Source organism: Alligator mississippiensis, chromosome 1 (genome assembly GCF_030867095.1).
Source record: "Alligator mississippiensis isolate rAllMis1 chromosome 1, rAllMis1, whole genome shotgun sequence".
Classification (NCBI taxonomy): domain Eukaryota; kingdom Metazoa; phylum Chordata; order Crocodylia; family Alligatoridae; genus Alligator; species Alligator mississippiensis.
In genome coordinates, this window is record NC_081824.1 from 250,322,297 (window position 1) to 250,340,784 (window position 18,488).

The window sequence follows — 18,488 nt, forward strand, 5'->3', positions numbered from 1 at the left end:
GGCTGAAAGCCTGAGAGAACTTGGGCTGAGATTCTACCACCCCTGAGCCCAGCTTGGAACCCAAGAGCTAAATTACATTAAAAAAAACCTCAACCACCCAACCAAATATAACCCCTCTCTCATCCTATTTACTCTCTGTTTGTCCTTCTCCCTAACCTCCCTTGAAGCATGTTCCCACTGCCATCTACTGGAAGGAATTCCACAGCTGCTTAAATAAGCAACTAAGTGTGCAAGCCAGAGAATCACAGTGAATTCTTGAATCAGCTGGCTTATATAGGGGCTATAAACCTTAATACTGTTGCAGAAGCACAAACATTTGATATATTATCACTGCTTCATTAACATTTTGTAAGCAGATTTTTGTTATGATTTTTCTGTTTTATTTTCTTTTTTTAAGAGAGAACATCTCACAATGGGCCGAAACATGTCGTTGACAAATGCTTGCTTTGAGGTCAGATCTACTTCAATGGGCTTGATTCAAGGTGCATTGAAGTTAATGGACCTTAGTAGCCAAGCATAGCAGATTATACCTCAAAGATTGTTCCACAGGGAAACTTTTCTCCGTAGAGGACAAGTTTGTCATCAAACACCAATTCACACCCACACACAGCTGTGACTCAGCAAGCAGGAATCATACCAGGTCTTCCATTTTAAAAAGGGAATTTTCTTGGTAGAACATGGGTGTAGGTTGTAGCCATGTTGATCTAAGGACATAAACAGACACGGGTCTTTGGAAAAATCTGATATCTGTTATTAGACCAACTAAATAGTTGGAAAAAAAATTTCTTAGCAAAGTTTTCATGTTTAAAAACCCTTCATCAGGCTGAAGAAGCAGTTGCAGTTGGTGTGCGCTCTTCCTGGATGGAATGAACAGTAAAGAAGCCAGAGGCTTGGCTGGTATGCATGCAAAGCAGGCAGTCAGTGAAGATGTAAATTGAGAAGTCAGTGGGTGACAGACAGGCTGGAGGTGGTAGAGGGGGAAGGGGGATGAACGTAGCAGGTAAATAGTGGAGAGGTACTTGGGGAGTCAGATGTCAGGCAGGCTATAATGTGTCATAAATCCAATGTCTATATTTAGTTCATGATTTTTTGTATCCAGGAGGTTGATGAAGTGAAGAGAAGTGAAGTTCATGGGCTTGTCTATGAAAAGTGTTTTGTAAATTCCCTTTGAGGATTAGAACTGGAAGATTGGAGAGAGAGTGGTTTTCTTGTGAGAAATGTGCAGATATACTTAAGATATATCAATGACATCTTCATCATTTGGACTGAAAATGCACAATCTCTGACTGAGTTCCATCAGAAATTCAACAATCATCACCCCTCCATCTGACCATCTCTTGAATACTCCAGCACCAACACCTCCTTTTTAGGCACAATGATCAGTATCCAGAATGGTAAAATACAGACCACGTTATACAACAAACCCACAGACCAACATACATATCTGCACAGAACCAGCAATCACCCTAAATACACCAAGACAGCTGTGATATACAGCCAAGCCCTCAGATACCACCTAATGTACATTGAGGAGAACACCCAGGACTGCCACCTCACAAATCTTAAAAAGGCTTTTGCTCAACAAGGACACTCCTCCATAGAAATAGATCACATGTTTGAAAGAGTCACCCAGATATTATGTGACGAATTCCTGCAGTACAGAAGGAAAACCCCCATGAACTGCATGCCCTTGGTTATGACGTATCACCTCCCCCCCAACCTATATGGAAAATCCTCAAACAATTGCAACCCATACTAGAAGGAGACCCAATTCTTAAAGAGATCTTCCCAGAGCCACCCATCCTAGCCTTCAAACAAGGACTGAACTTTGCTAACCTCATCACCAGAAGCAAAAAATGCAAAACCTCCCAACACATCTCCACCACCCCAATTACTACATCCCACAACAGAACCATCAGCATTCCTGGATCTTACAGATGTGCCTCCAGAAATGTAATTTATCTCATCCAGTGCACAAAATGCCCTGATGGAAAATACATAGGAGAGACCAAGCAACTACTGTGCACCAGAATGAACGCAGACCAGAAATCTATTAAGGACAAGAATAGCCAATTACCTGTGAGGGCATATTTCTCACAAGAAAACAACTCCTCCAATCTCTTAGTTCTAATCCTCAAAGGAAATTTACAAAACACTTTTCATAGACGAGCCTATGAACTTCACTTCATCAATCTTCTGGATACAAAAAATCATGGACTAAATATAGACATGGGATTATGACACATTAAAACCTGCCTGAAATCAGACTCCCCAGGTATCTCTCCACTTTTACAAGGGACTGAACGGCCCCTGCTCTTTGGCAAGGTTTCCAATAGCTTCGGCATGATGTTTAGTAAGTTGAGAGAAGAGGGAGGAGGAAGGTCAAAGACATGGATTGAATATATACACCCAAAGGTTGTGCAAGGAAAAGTCCTAGTGTCCCCCTATTAGTCTGTCAGTCACTGATGCAATTTCATCTTACAAACTGTCTTTCAGAGGGTCAGGTCCACCCAAGCTAATGGAGCTACACTGGTGGAATGGAGAACCAACACTAGGCATAAGAATGGGGAAGATGGATGGAGCCAGTTATATTTTAAAGTTTAGAGGAAATTACAAAAAGGATTAATGCAAAAAAAAAAAATCACATGGGATGGGGCAAAGGAAGAAAGGATAAGTAGAAAACCATGATTAATGTGAACGGGGAAAATAAAAAAAGAGAGTATTTTCAAATATTCCTAGGAATGTAACTTACTGACTTACTTTACTGGTATTTGCAACCCTTTTTTAATTATTTGTAAACATTTCAATGAACATGAATTAACTCCCAATAAAGTCCACAAAAACATACTAGTTCAGATCTGTAGCAGCAAACAGTTTTGCCTCTGAAAAGTCCTGTAGCCTGTCAAAGAGTTCTTCTTGTTACATGCACACAAGTCACTGAGTAATGCTAGACATTCACAGGCAATTTGTCAACAGGTCAACTGGTTCTGCTCTTTCAGAAATCTCAGATCACCCAATCGAGGGACAGAAATGATATGAAGCAGCGTGAGCGATCCATCAGATGGCACAAATAATAAATAACAGATACTAAAGGCAACATATTCTCAAACAATCTAGAGGATTAAAAAAATCATTTGTACAAACTGTCCATCTAACAACTAAAGATAATGAACAATTTAGGAAGAACTCATGATCCCCCAGATAATTTTCCATATCAAAAGGAAAAGCTAAGTTCTACTAATGCATTGTTTGTTGCAATGAACCCTCAGCTCAAATTCTTAAAGACAACACTAGAGAGAAAAGACACATAACAACAGGAAGAAAAATATATGAGAAATAAAGAACACAAAGGAGCATAGATTTTTCAGGAATGGGATCACTCCAAAATCTCCCCAGCCTAAATCCTTCCTTCTCTTGCACCATGTGCGTCTATCTCCACTTCAACAAGGCTGCAAAGAATTAGGCTTTCTCTCTCTGATACCCAGAACAAGCCATATGGAGAGGATGTGGGCATAACAAAGAAACTAAGCACAACTTCCAGTACCCCTCCTCCTTCCTTATCTCAGAAAGGTACCAATACTCTCCTATAGCTAAACTCATCTGCTTTCCAACTCTCTGTCAACTGCTCATCAAGAAACTTGGTCCAGCTTCTGTTTTTAAGGACATTCAATAATGGGGAAACAGAAAAGCATTTTAACAAAGGAGATTATTCTAAAGGTTAATTACAGAATGAAACAGGGGGGGGGGGGCAAAGAAAAAGAGGGAAAATTGGGTGAGGGGCAGGCATTCTTTCATCAGCAAAATCTAGCTCTCCAAACCTTAAAGCCCTTTACAATGTAGGTTGAATGAGGAAAGGGCCAGGAGGAGGATGGTCTGTGTCGCTCATTTGAACGTTTAATAAAATCACAATTACATTCCTCCCTTAATCCCATGTCATTAGGAGCAAAATGGTACATCAGGAGGCCATTTATGTATGAATGCCCGCAACCTCACCATTCGACCTGCTGACTGCCCCTTTCTTCCTTCTGTGTTCTGGCTTTTTGTTACCAGAGCCAATTATATATTTTGAGATGTGATTTTTTTTGGCCAGGCACTCAGCCTCCAGCATTGGGGGTCCCACAATGGCTTGGCTGGAGACCCTTGCGGCCATTATTATTATATTTTGGTGGAAAGGTCATTATTGCTATAATAGCCATGGATGAATCTGTCTATTCAGAGCTTTTAAAAAGAAAGAAAAAACAACAACAGAAAAAAAGCTTTTTTTTTATACATCAAGCTCAGTCCTGCTCTCACTGAAGTCAATGAGAGTTTGGCCATTGACTTGAATAGCAGCAGAACTGGACCCTGCTGGAGAAATTTATAACAGAGGAACAAAACCAAAAGCAGCAGTGAATTCAAATACAAGGTTGATTTCTTGTTCCTTGCCATGAATGAAAGGGGAACAGAATTAGGAGTGATAGACTATATAATCCTGACTTCGTAATCAATCCATCGTCAGACCCAATCCAGATTCTGGACAACTGTAACACATAAGAGAGTACAAAAGAATGCCACTGAGGTCAATGTAAGTGTGCAAATGCAGAGCTGGCACCCCCATTATTCTAGCCACTGTCTTAGTGCAATTATCTTCTGACTTTTTAAATCCCTCCATGCTCTTTACTCTCCATCCTGAATTTATATGCACCAACAGCTAGCAGGTTCCACACGAGAGACAGCTGCATTTCAGTGATGGATGATACAATTTGTAGATAGTTTTAAAGGCTCCTGGACATCTGCATGTGTTAAATGTAGGATGTTTCAGTATACAGTGCATTATGGACGAAGTCATCATCTGAAGGTGACTTGTTGCCTGGTCACAGCAATGCAATAAGACCTGCCTTGCTTCCTTCATATTTTTCATTGAAAAACTAGCTGATGTCTTATTTAGTGTAACACACATCCAAGCATCCGACCATTCTGCATGTCAATTTATAGCACTTGAGATACATATTCAAAAGCTGGCATCAAGAACCAGAAGGAATTCAGATCCCTTTACAAGTTTCCCATCAAATTTTGAGGGAATCAAGTCGTAAGCACCTTTATTTATGTCAAAACTAACCTTGTTCTCTCTCAGAAGTAGAAGCAACCCTTGATTTGACAAAAGACTTGAGAAACACTTCTTTTCCCCCCAGTCCTCATCTAAATAGGTTTGTAGAAGGAAGAGGAACACAAGTCTCTGCTGCTGTTTTACTGGATTCCTAAGATGCCCATGAAGAAAAAGGAATGGAGTAAGTGGATAAAACTTAGAAGTACTAAGGTGCAAGTAGGCAAAACTCCACTAAGCCTGAACTTGGCCCTAGGTTGATTAGAGCCAAAGCTGTCCACATCATCTGGAGGCTGCCTCTGCAAGGAGTTGAAAAGATCTTCTCTGTGTTTCTGTGCACACAATAAAAGGGAAGTTGCCCACACTGTTGCCATTCTATGGATAAAGAGAGTCATTGCCCTCCAGGACCATAGCTCCCACAACTGACACCAGCACTCAATTTAATTTCAGAGGAAAAGAAAGGAAACATAGAGAGAAAAACAAAATTGGAAGTGACCATCAGTTACAGCTAATCAGATCTTTTCCACTCCACAATCCCACAAAGCTACTCTGGCCATAAGAACCATTTCATGCTGAGGCAATGGAAAACTCCATTTTCACAGACTGCAGGGTGGCACTTAATCGTTCTTAGTTATTTTTTTCTTTTAAACATATTCCAGCAGCAGAAGGAGAGGTAAAAGGCCCCATCTCTCAGCACTGAGTCCCTGAGTCATCAAATCCACCTCCACAAACTGAATTATATTCAAAATAGTGCTGTCGAGGAGAGATCCCGTATCTTGATAAGTGTTCTTTGGCCGCACCCACAGACATTCACCGCTTCAGAAACACATCACTTTCTAATAATATAGTGGGCTACATTATCTTATTTGACACCAAAAACTTGAGATGATTGATGGTAGTTTAAATTCTGAATAGACTGGAATTACACAGTGGATTTATAATCCCTTGCATTGGTGCCCTGGGGAAACAGCTGAAAGTCTTTATCGCATTCTGAAGACAGCAAGCAGATGGATACCAACACCCCTGCCCCCAACACCAGACCCTTCCTTTCCCCAACTCTCTCACCATGTTTCCAAGCACGTTTGAGGCAGCCAGCAATGGAATCCATCCACCAACATGGCTCTGAGGGGCCAGCATTTGATCAGTAGGTGCCCAGGTGTAAAGTGAGAGAATCCGTATTTCTAACTCATATTAACTCAATCAGTATCAACTGATGGAGAAACAAAGGGAGAGAAAAGAAGATGCCAGAGGTAGACGGAGGAGAGGGAGGGGGAATGGGCCTTCCATTTAGATGTCAACTTCTGTCTTAGATGCACACCCCTTGGACAGCAAGTCCACAGAAAGGGTCAAGGACATGATTGGGCAGAAATACATGGAGAGATATGCAAGAATGGGGAAACAGCACTTAGTCTCAGGAACCTGTACATAGCAAAGCTGCACACAGCACCCTCCTTGCACATGGACAAATCATAGAGCTAGTGGTTGGAAACAGACCAGCACTCCTTAGTGTATCAGCATTTAGTGTAGTATCTTGGTTTCCAGAGGATGTTCATAATTCCATTTACTTCAGTGGACTCAAGAATCATAAAAAAAGTAGGGCTAAATGGGCCCTCCTGAGGTCATTTAGTTCAACCCCCTGCTCAAGGCAGGATCACCCCTATCTAAACAACCCTAAGGAAGTGACAGTCTAAATCAAGGCTGTAAGAGTGGTGGACCATGAGGCTGGAAACTGTGGTGGGGTGACTGGTAACAGCTTATAGTGCAAGAGCCGCTGGGTCAGCACTAGGGGGATTAATGCTACCACTGCTTTCAGTATTTCCAAGATGGGACCCCACTGGGGACACCTTTCAGCAGCGGTGGGGCACATGGCAGCACTGTTAACACTATGGGTGCTGATTGCCCAACCAACTATTTTCAGGTTGAGGTCCCCATTGAGGACATCTTTCAACAGCAGGTCAAGCGGTGGTGCTGTGGTCAGCACAGAAGGGTGGAGACCACTGCCACTTACACCACCACCAACAGTGGGTTGGGTGGCCTGCAAAAAGCTTGGCGTCTGGACTTAGCTCAGCAACCAAGATGAGCTGGACAGCCCTAGTCTAACATTCTTAAAAACCCTGTGAACAACCCTCTTGTACAACTGCCAGGCCCCAAATGTCCAAGAACACCTGAACTTGCCACAGGTAAAAGCAGAAGGGTGGGGGCACTAACATTGTGAAGTAGCTGTTAAAATATGCTTAAGAGAGCCACGGAAGAGGCACTCTACTCCCCTGAAAATGAAGGTGCCTATTTCTGTGCTTCAAGAATGGAGCTGTGAACATAATTCTAGCCTCTCAGGTTTTAAAAAGCTTGCCAGTGCTAAGGGCTAGTTTTAAAAACAACTGGACGATGGAGGCAAGCAAAAGGAATGCTGTAGTAAAAGATGACTGGAATGAACTTGAAGACTCTAGCACCTTTTAGGTGGGTATCAACACATAACCAGTACATGCAAGAGACTCATCCACATCCACAGGCAAGAAAGTGAATGAAGGGACATACACAGGCACATGGAAACAGGTCCTTCTTTGAGCAGGGCACGCGCTCATTGGCAGTTTTGTTGTCCAAGCAGCTTGGCCTCTCTGTAGTCTCTTTTGGGCCTTGTTACACATTACACTTTGAGCTGCTCAAATGTTGGTTGGTGTTAGTGCTAGCCTGAGTTTGGAGCAGTCACACCTTAAGGCTAAAAACCTTTTCTGACTGTCCCTCACCTGCACAGCTGTGACTTACCACTAGAGGGCTGGTGAGCAGGAGCCTGACTAGGAGCTACAGCTGTGAGCTGCCACTGGGCCGGTGAACCAGGACAGGCTTCTATCCCTGCTGTAGGTGGTGGGGGGCGAGAGATGGGTTCGGGTGGGGGAGGGAGGGGGTGCAGTGCAGGAACATGAAGCTGGGAGGCGGAGAGTTAATGGAATGGGGATGGTTAATGACATGGGAGGTGGAAAGGAAATGGGGTTGGGAAAGGGTAGTGAAATGAAGGAAGTCAGTCCCTGAAGGATAGAATAAAAAGAAGTAAAAAAAAAAAATCATAATTTTAAAAAGAAATAAAGAGAAAGTAAATGAAAGAATGTCTCATGTTTTAATACAATGGCATTTGGGATCAGGGTATGGGGGGTGCTGGTCATGCTTCCCAGGATGGGTGGGAGGGGTTGAGGGAAGGTGCTTCTGGAGAAACTACCGCCTCTGCTCTCCAAAGGAAGCCCCATCTCATGAGGACCCAATCTGGCCCCCTTCCTTGCCCTCACACCCCTAGACCCTACTTCCAGATCTGTCCCTGCTCTGTGACCTGGCTAGCTGGCATGTGCGCTGCAAGATGTTTGCAAGGGGTTGCACCCTTGGGGGTGGGAAGGTCACATCCCCCAAGGGACAGAGGAGTTGGCTTGGTGCCACAACAACCATCTGGGCAGTAGAGTTCATGGGGTGGAAAGTTTGTCTACATAGAACAGGAGGGTAGGCAGGGGAGACTACATCTTGGGATGCTGGAGGACTGCAATTTAGGCAGCTCATCTGTGGCAAGTGGCCACTCTAATGGAATGTCAGCTGGGTAACAGATCAGAGACAAACCTACGCTGGAGTGGTACAACTTTAAGCCACCTAGGGCATATCTACACATTGCCATACAGCAATGTTGCTATGGTGCCATGCCTTAGTACTTCCTTTTGGAAGTACTAAATCACAGTGCAGTATGGGTGGTTACAGTGCCATGCACGTAGCTCACAGTTAGCACACGCCCCTAAAGTATGTTTTAAACTAGTTTCAGATGTTAACATGTGGACAATCCAGGGGTTAAGAGCCCCAAGAGCTGCCTAAAATTGTGTAACAAGGCCCTCTTTCTCATGAGACACTATCAGACACAAACACTGGAAACCATGTGGAGTAAGCATGCTGCAGATCACTTAACTATTACCCTCAATATATACTCTGGGGTCTCTGTTCGGCCATTCTTTCTTATGCAGCTTCAACCCTAAAGTCCCACATTCCTTTCGTTTTTTCGGCAAGCTTACCCCTAATACAGCACAGTGGAAAGTTCCTAAAGGCTGTGTGAGAGGCACAGTGAATTAGTGGGAATGTCGGAGAGGTGGGAAGGAAGACTGAAAGATGTTCATATCTATATCCCCTTCAATCTGTATCCCTTTTATGTTAGGGGTTCCAAATACCAGAACTTGATCGCAACACTGCCACCCAGTAGCATAATAATTGGTGGGCAAGAGGCGCACAAGCTCTGGGTACTGCCTAAGGGGGGGGGGTGCTAGATTGGAGCTAGGAGGGTGCTTTATCTCCCTTTCCTCTCTCCTAGACTCTGCACTTTGCATGCAGTGGCTCTGGGAGCAGAGAGGACAGAGCAGCTGTAGCAGTGTTCAGTGCAGGAGCAGTGCCTAGAGATTCAATGCTGGGGCGAGGAGACCTCTCTTCCTTTTTCCTGCCACCAACACACATCAAGTACAGGTTTCCCTCACTTTATGATGTACATGAGTTCCTGGAAAACGGCACATAACTCAAATTTGCATAAATGGAACCCACTTTACAATGTAACAAATAGGGATAATACATTCCAAGATTTCAACTGTACTAACCCCCAGGCCCATTTCTACCACTTTTACAAGACAATTTTGGTACCCACCAGCAGCAGACAGTACACACAAGCACAGGGCACTATCATAATGGGAATGGCAAGTACAGAAACACGTCTCAGACAATGAGCAACAAGCACAGATCCACACAGGAGACTATATTTTGGTGCATGTCACTCACACAGTGCACCGCACAAAGGAGCTGACTGCGGGCTTCCACCACACCAATCACATAAGAGTGAATTTACCTTGCATATAACACATTTTTGGTATAAAAAGGGTCATCGCATAAGAGTAAATTCACACATACGGAACCCACATAAAGTGAGGGAGACCTGTACTGATTTTTTGGTAGCAGGAAAAAAAAAAGAGGAGATGATATATCCCCTGCCCTCTCCCACAACTACATAGCAGCAAACCTCCAGCTGCTGTTCCTGCATCATGCACTGCCATTGCCCAGGGAACAGAAATGCCCAGTTACGCCTCTGCTGCTAACCCACGTCACCCAAAGCACAGCAATGTGCACAGCATTCACTGAAAAGATGGTTGATTAGGACCACTATAAATTACATACTGAGCAGTGTCCTTAGCTGAAGAAGGGCAGGGGAGAGCTGCAATGAATACAGCAGGGCTGTTGCTGGATCTGTTTGGGTATCGCATCCTCAGAATGACCCTGAACAAACCTACTTAGCCCTACAAGGGGAGAACCTTTTGACCTGCTCCCATCCCCAGTAAAGCCAGAGGTAGGTGCATCAGCTGTGGGGATGGGAGAAGGAACAAAATTGTAGCTTGAGGCTTCAAGTTCCATTATTCAGGAAAGTCTTTATCAACTCAATAAAGATGCAGGCCACCACCAGAGGCCTTCCTAACTTTCAACAAGTGGGGAAGGGAGTGTCTCATGCTGCCCCGTCCGTCTTTCCCCATCTACTGGCTTATACTTAGCTTGGAGGAAGGGTTCTGGGTTTGAACAGCACTTTGCACAATGGGGTCCTGGACAATATGGTTGTAAATAGGAAGCCTCCTCCTCAGCAGCTTTCTCTTGGTTTGTGTTGCCAGGCCTGGGATCATTCATTTAACAGGTAGAGTCTGGGTTCCCCTTTGCAATCTCTAACACTGTGAGATTGAAGGAGTTACCCTTGCAATGCCATTCAACCCCCCAGTTACCCCAAACTGCGCACTTCCTTATCTTCAAATCCTATGCAACCCACCTCCCTAGATACACGCTTCTGATTGAGTCTCTTCTAATAAATTACTCCTATTAAACTGGACTCCTCTGTCACTGCAAGAGACATAAAATTAAAAACTGTCTGTCTTTAATCATGCCAGGCTTCATCTCCGTCTCCCAGGCTCCATTTATCAATAATTAATATAAGGGAGACTGAAATCCATTTCAATTTCAAAGACTCAAATGTTATATTTTTTAATAAGAAAGAAAGGAAGAAACTGCCATTGCTACCATGAATAGACTCACTCACTCACATGCACAGGAAAAGTGGTGGCAAAGCCACAGGCCCCATGAGGACAGGAGAGACTCAGATGTGCCACATAACAGGTGGTACTCCTTACAGCTTCATTGCTGGAGTGATCCCTAAACAGACACCTGCCAAGGAAACACAAGATCCAGAACATTTCAGGGATCTTTCTCCTTCTTCCCCATCTGATTTCACTGGCTCCAGAGTCTCTACCAAGCTGGTGTATTGGGCACCTGATCTAGAATCTTGTTGCAAAAGGGTGCCAATATAAAAGAGACTTCAGAAGAATATGCCCACACAAACAACAATGGTAGGAACTAAACTGGTTAGTTGTGCAAAGTATGTGACCCAAGACATGTGTTTTGGTGTAGTACAGGATGTTATTTGGATTCAGATGTCAGCTGTGCTGTCCCTCCTGTTTCCCTACTTATTTTACCTGGATAGGTACCTTCTGCACCCCAAAACAGATTCTAATCTGCATATTAGGCTCCTAGGTCACCTAAGTGTATTTCTATTCTACTTTACTCAAGTCCCTGAAAAGCAGTTATGGGTGGGTCCTCCTTCTCCTCCTCACTGTCTTTTTTATCTTTGGTCTCACCGTTAAAGGTCAGATGATGACATTACTGAAGTTGACACATTAATGGATTTTCAAGGACCAGAGGAGGATGGACTAGAATCTCACCTAGACATCTCAGTTCATTTAGATGCCCACTAAGTTGAACAGGATTTGTCCTCTAAGGGTGCTTGTACACTTGAGGTTATCATGATGTACACATGACAAAAATGTCATTTGTGTGGCTTACTGGCATCACACATTACACGTGCACCAGTTTTGGGGGTTTTAGATGAGTTTGCATTGTTGCAAACTAAACTACATTTGTATGTAGTTTAGTTTGCAACACTGCACATTGTAACAACATAGATGTCAGCTCAGCCCTCCCCCCCCCAAAAGAGAGGCAGGCAGGCTCCACTAAAGAAAAGGATTGGGCCCCCGCCACTTCTGCTTGAAGCAGGCTCCTGGAGCCAGCAGGACACCTGGGGACACCCGGAACAGGCTGGTATGCCCCTGGGGCAGTGCAGGAAGGCAGCAGGAGGGTGGCTGGGTGTGCAGGTGGCTGGAGAAAATGGTGGGGATAGTGCATGAGGCACAAGAGCCCGGGTGGGCTCAGGGAAGTGTTGGATCAGGAGCCTCCAAGTTGGGGCAGCACTTGACCAGCTAGCAGCCTGCCTGGACTTTCAGTGCCCTGTGCTCCATCCCCATCACCCTCTCCAGCCACCAGCAAACCCAGCCACACTCCTGTCGCCTTCCCACGCTGCCCCAAGGGCAAGCCATCCCATTCCTGGGCAGCCCCAGGCATCCTGAAGGCCGCAGGCACCTGCTGAAGGCATAAGTGGTGAGAGGCCCAAGCTCTTTTTTTCCCCCAACAGAGCCTCCCCACCTCTCCCACAGTTGGGAGTTGACCTGCCAGTGGGCCGAGCAGCCCCTAAGCTGTGGAGGCCTTGATCCTTCCCTCCGTGGTGGTGGCACCCCCTGGGGCTACCCGGGTAGGCTGCTAGTGGGCCAGGTGTTGCCCCAGCTTGGAGGCAGCACTCAGCCCGATCCAACTATTCCTGGAGCCCACCTACTAGAAATCCGCTGGGCTCTTCTCCCTGGGCAGGCTTGGGAACAGTTGGATTGGGCTGGGTGCTGCCTACATCCTGGCTTGCTAGCAGTCTGCCAAGGCAGCCTGGGAGGCCCTGCCACCACAGAGGGAAGAACTAGGGCCTCCTGCAGCTCAGGAGCCACTCGGCCCACTTGCAGGTTGCCCCCTGGCCATGGGCAGGCTCTGGCAAAAAAAGGATTGGGCCCCTCACTGTAACATGATGGAAAAATGGAAATGGTGGGTTTCAATTAAAAGCCCACGGTTTCAATTTAGGAGGCATAGAATAAAACCCTGAGGACTAAACCCTGCTTCAGTATCAGTTCCTCTGAAAAAGAGGCTGCATGAAGAACAATAAGAAATGCAGGACATGACACCCAGAGAGTGCTGGCCCACAAAGTGAAGAGAGAAGAGGCTCTGTGTTCAGCGATGGCACTGCATAATATAGAGCAGTGATTCTCAGCCCACGGGCTGCCTGCAGCCCAAATCAGCACACTGCAGCAGTCCATGTGACATCCTGTTAAAACATTTTTAAATGGATACACAGGAAACAAGTTGTATGGGTGCAGCCGGGTGCAGCCCACATAACATATTGAGAGCTGCAAGTATGGCCCACTGTGGGAAACAGGCTGAGAACCACTGCTCTAGAGGGAAGCAGGGACTTTAGGTTTGAGTACAGTGCAGTCAAGGCATGACTGCCACTCATGCAGACAGCCCTTAAGCTAGCATTGAACTACTGTTGTGCTCTGCAGAGTAGTTCTGTAACAACAGGAGAATACATTCCTAATTGTTGCTACAGCATACCAGCAGGGACAGAGCAGTGTGTTGCACCATTGTTCTAAAGCAATTATGAGATGGTAGCAGGGGGTGGTTTTTGTGTTAAGGGATCTAGATCTGGAAGAGATTGGTTAATTATTAGAAACAGAAGACTTTGAGATCAGACCCTCACAGCTGGGATAAAATCACTGTGGCTTGATTAATATCAATGGAACTTTTCTGATAGAGGCCAGCTGAGAAATTGGGCTGTCCTACTAGGCAGTGCTGTATTTCTGCTCTTGGAGTTGGAGCATTGGCTAGAGTTCCATTTTCTTCCACCTAGAGCAGTGGTTCTCAACCTTTTCAGACTCTAGACATCCCTCAGGAAATGCCAGCTCTCAGCTTTCACTTGCTTTTTATCTACGAAAAAAATAACAAAGCAATTTTTCTGCTACAAATATCTCAAAGACCATAACAACTCAGGAAGACTTTGACACCACCAATACCTATTTGTAATCTCTGGATTTATCTTGTGCATCATGCGAAGGTGCTTGCACATCTTACAGTGCCCATATTGCAAGACACCCTTGAAAGGATTTTGCAGTGTCGTGGGGCATTTGTAGATGACGCAGGAGTTTTTTTTTAAAACACCGCTTCAGTTTGGGGTGAAGTAAACCCCCATGTCATGTACACACATGTCAGAGCCCAATCCCCACCTGCCTCTCCGGCGGCAGGGAGGGGAGAGCGAGCTGCTAGCAGGCAGAATGGTCCCCGAGTTTTGGGGGTGGGGGAGACTGGTGCTTCCCTCCATGGCAGCAGTGGCTGTCCCCCGCACCAGGCAGCACCCACCTGGCTCGGGCAGTCCTGGAGGGCACTGCAGCTGTGGAGGGAAACACTGTGCCCCTGTGCAGCTCAGGCAGGCAGGCTCTGGGTGCAGGGGCAGTGGCAAGAGAGATCAGGCTCCCAGCTTTTTTCTTTTCTTTTTTCTTTTTTACACTTCTGTGGAGTCTGCCTTGCCAGGCTACCTGCACAGTCTTCCTGCATAGCTCCTGAGCCACACAGAGCTGAGTGCTTCCCTCCGCGGCTGTAGGGTAAGAAACTAAAACTCCTTGGAGGTGTTTTATTTCGCAGCGCCCCAAAGTCATTTGCTGTTTCCCAAAGTCATTTAAGGCGCATTACAACACCAAATGTGCTACAGCGGCTGGAATTAATATGCAATACACAGCCAAATGTGCAAACAGCAAGACATTAAGGCAGTGCAAAAGGTATTTAACCCACTTTAAACCTGCTAAAAAGTGTTTTCTACAAGCAACCCTGGTTGAGAGTTACTAGAAGAACGGTCCTGGAAATGTTACTCAGTTTTTGTCCAAGTAGTGACTCAGCAAGGCAGCATGCAGCCTACTGACAAAAGGGAAGTAAAAGGTCACACTTGGGTCCATTGAAGGCATGTCTACTCTGCAGTCAGAGATGGAAACATCATGCAGTGCAGACATACCCAAGATAGCTACAAACCAGCACTGTGCAATTTTCAGCATGGAGTGCAGCAGTGGCTCACTGATCTAGTTCCCCAGTGTCTCTAGTAGGTTCTGCAGCCCATGCCAAGCCCTGTCCTTTCACTTGGGGGCAGGGAAGGAGTGAAGGAGGGCAGGGAACCCCAAGAATTCTTCCTACAGCTGGAAAAAAAACCCCAACACACCCAACCCAGGGTGTTAGCCATTGCTCAACCACAGGAGACACAGTGCTGGGCTCAGCACACAAGCCAGATCCCCAGCTGGTATGCACCAGAAAAGCCCCACTAATGTCACTTTATCACAACAGCCTGCATCAGCTGAGCATCTGGCCCAAGAGGCTTCTCTCTCTAATAAGTAACCAGCCACCTCCCGATCTATGGATCTCAACACAACAACCGCCCCTGCCTCATAATTGCTGGGGAACAATGGAGGAACAACACAGCTAGGTCCCTGCTGCAACGTTGTGGCGACAATTAGGACATTACCCTCTGATTATGCTAGAACAATACTTTGCAGAGAAAAATGGTAAGCAGCCTGCTGCAGCCCTATAACACCATCACTCATTACTCAGTAATTACTATGGAACTATGCAGGGACACAAAGGGACCTCCCTACGGTTACAGTGTAGCAATATCACTCAATAGCCTTTAATTACTATAGAACTATACAGTAACACAAGATGACCTGCCTGCTGGTATAATGTAGTCCTATCACTCATCGCTCATTTCTTGCTAGTTACTAAGGGAACCCTCCAGTAACCTCACTGCGATTGTGATGCATTGTAGCTGGGTGGATTTAATCATAGCATATTGTGCATTTTCAGATTGCCAAATGGGAAAAAGGAAAAAGAGGGCTCAGTGTGGAAAAAGCTTACAAAGAAACATTTGCTAAACCACTGTTATCTCTCCAGAAAGTTCCCCATTCTGTGCTACTGAATTGTGGCAACATTGTGGCAACGCTTTCACTGAAACTTAACAATGAGGGTGATAATTGTACAGTTGCCCTGCAGATCTTGTGGTACTTGTAATTATATCCCGTTACCAAGGAACACAGCAATTTCAAACGTATTACCCACAGGTATCGTTTATTTCAGAGTTAAATTTATTACTTCAATGCCAGCCTCATTTCATGGCTCTCCTTTTTTGCATTCTAAGTTTCCCCAGTGACAAGCACAGAAAACAAGAGTCCATGGAGGAAGAGGGGTGAGATGAATGAGAGATGGGAGAAGGGATAGAGAGCCCTTCTGGCCTCTGCATGCCACTTCATTGCTAAGACCCAGAGGAGAAGCCTCAGTGTGCAGAAGAATAAATCCCTAGTACTGCCCGCTGACAACCCTGGAGTCTGCTATAGCATGAAGTTGGTCCTAAGGCTGCTTTAGCTTCTCCTGGACTCCTTAGGGTATGCAGCATCTGGATGGCACAAAGTCCATCTTTATGCCACTATGGCCCCTCCAGGCTGTACCTCCTGGGGTCTGCCTTTAAGGAATGGCAGTGAAGACAACAGCCCCATCATTTTGGGGCCTTGGTGCACCTTCTGTCTGAGGTGTCCAGAGCAATTGTACAGCCAGCTTAGTCTCTCAGCTCCCCGCTGAAAGATCATTCTAGTTTTTACAGAGAAAGGAAACGGGCACTGAGGGGCAGTGACTGAGCCATGATGATACAAAAAAAGCTAGTATGAAATCTGGAAATAGCAGCCAGGGGTTTATTTTCCAATTTAATAGCAGTTTTCCCACAACAGAAGGGTCAAAGGGTAGGGGAGGAAGGAACTAATGAATGTCAGTGCCTCCCTGACTATATTATGACTATACAGCTCCTTTAATGCATCAACAGGTTGGTAAGGAAGGCCCCAGTCCTGAGTTTTGCACACTTTGCTTATCCTCAGATGGTAGGAGTAGTGGGTGCAAAGGTGCTCTAAACTACCAGCATGCTCTCCTGCAGCATGCAGTCTTCCCCAGTACAAATCAAGCCCACCTTTAGGCTGCTGTGATCTATTTTTGCTTTGCCACAGCTGCTTAAGAATGAGGCAAACTGGTTTCCAGCTATACCCTCTACTATATCCTGACCATGTAAGGGGCCTGGGAAAGGGCAGTGTAAAAGCACTGGACTTTCCTTTTCTATGGGCATATCCAACTAGCCAGCAGTGGAAGAAGAGAGGAGCTAACAGGTAAAGCCCGAGATATATTGGTATCAGTGCCATTCCTGGAATATCATAAAGTGCAGATGAAGCCAGGGCCAAAAGCTTTAATTTGCAGAAGGCAGCAGGACATAAATGGAGGTCAGAACTGAGGGGCACAGGAAAGTCTCAGGGAGTGGGAGAGGGCGGCGGCTAGCCTCTACAAAAAAGTGAGACAGCAAGTCAGACTGCAGGCACCCAGGAGGGCTGCATAGTGAGCCGGAAATGGAGCTAGCGACTCCATCTCCATGTCTGGCTCACACCTCTTGGCTTTCAGGTACTTCAGGTTAGTATTTAAAAGGCTAAAAATAGTAGATATCAATATTGCAGGTTTACATTCCACTTATCTTGGTGAAGAATAACTCATCTCCTCAGCAAAATAAAGCAGCTCCAGCTCCCAGAGACAATCAAGCTGCCGTTCAGATGCATTTTGTTGTTATGGCAAGTCAAGTTCTGAGAGTGACACAACAAGATAACACTGGAACATGAAGAGGAGACCTCAAGCAAGTTGTTATGGAAACGGGATTCACACAAACTCCCAGGATTGGATGAGGTCCCTCCCTTTAAATCCCCTCCTATCAGCCAATGCCAAGATGCACAGGAGCAGCATATAGCTCCTGCATATGGCCCCATAACATTTCCCCACAGGGGGGTCACAGCTGTTTCTACACGGCCTGAGACTCTGAATGAGTCTGGAAGCCTGGAAGTGTCCCTAGACAGCGTGATCTTTCTCCACTAGGATTCTCTACTTGCAAGACAGCTGATGCTGGCAGTAGTGGGGTCAGTCAGATGGAATAATATCCAACTTGCCATTAAATACAGCTGCCACTAAACCTAAAGTTACAGCGTTCAACTACCACAGCTCTAAATTTGTGTTCTTTCTCTCTCTTGAAATTTCTCACAAAGATTTTACTATGTGTGTGTGTGTGTACACACTATATACACATCTGCCTCTCTGTATATATCTCAGTATAGCTACTACTTTTTGAGATTAATGTGAACTACAGCATAGGATCTAAACATGCTGCACTCACCTAAATGGTTTATAGTGTCAGATCTGGAGCCACACCTTCTGGACTGGGCTCTCCATCCTATATCTGACCCCCTGAATCTGGTAGTTCCTCACATCTATGCAAAGCTCAGCATCAGGTACAAGTCAGGATCTGTATTTTGTTCACCATTTTCCTTGGCTCAACATCCCTGAAGGGGATTATCCAAAAGACCCAGTTCCTATGCCTCCCTCTTCACAG

At 45.5% G+C, this 18,488-nt stretch overlaps 1 protein-coding gene across 1 annotated transcript in view; it reads right to left on the minus strand.

Moving 5' to 3' along the window:
- Positions 1-18,488, minus strand: part of LSAMP (limbic system associated membrane protein) — a 1,444,497-nt gene that overhangs the window by 985,636 nt on the left and 440,373 nt on the right. The window lies entirely within an intron of this gene.